Below are 761 nucleotides of genomic sequence, written 5' to 3'. Positions count from 1 at the left end.
TAGCAGAGGGGTCTCTGACCATCATGACGGTCGTGCAGGACGGACCGTCGTGGGTACGACGGTCCGTCGTAAGTGTCCGTCGTTGGACACTTAGAAAATTTTTGAGAGACCCTCAGAATCAGGGTCTCTGACAACCAGCACGGTTGTGCAGGACGGACCGTCGTGAAGACAACGGTTCGTCACATGTGTCGTTGGGACGGGGTGCTAGGGCTTCTGGAACGGACCCTACGACGGTCCGTCGTGTGTGCGACGGTCCGTCATCGGGGTCTCGTTCTCAGTGACTGGCAGAACTACAGGTACCCTAAGCAACCCCGATGAACCCACATGGTCTTGTAGTGTTGTGGACCTATATGTGTCTATCCCAACTACCTAGGAAACTACCAATGCAAAATCACCTATGCCTAGGGTTATCAACATGGCAAATTCGAACATTTTGAGCCTAGGTTTAGACATAATCATATCAAGGAAACAATATACAACTAAGAACTAAGCTAATACTACTACTAAACCAAAATGCAAGATAAATGAGTATAAATTTAGAGACACATACCTTGGAAGTGGAGAAAAAACAAATGGAGAATGATTCAGTTGGCAAGGTAGAGACCCACAGCAGCAGCACTGACTAGTAGATGATAATTATAAGGTTTTAGGAGGAATTTGGGGGCAATGATCAGTGGGGGAATGTAGAAGTTGAAAAGAGAGGGGAGATGAGAGGAATAAGGAAGTAATGGGGTGAAATATGGAGGGGTAGGGAGTATAAA

The sequence above is a fragment of the Solanum pennellii genome, chromosome 5 (genome assembly GCF_001406875.1).
Source record: "Solanum pennellii chromosome 5, SPENNV200".
Classification (NCBI taxonomy): Eukaryota; Viridiplantae; Streptophyta; class Magnoliopsida; order Solanales; family Solanaceae; genus Solanum; species Solanum pennellii.
Note: the sequence above shows the minus strand (reverse complement) of the source record.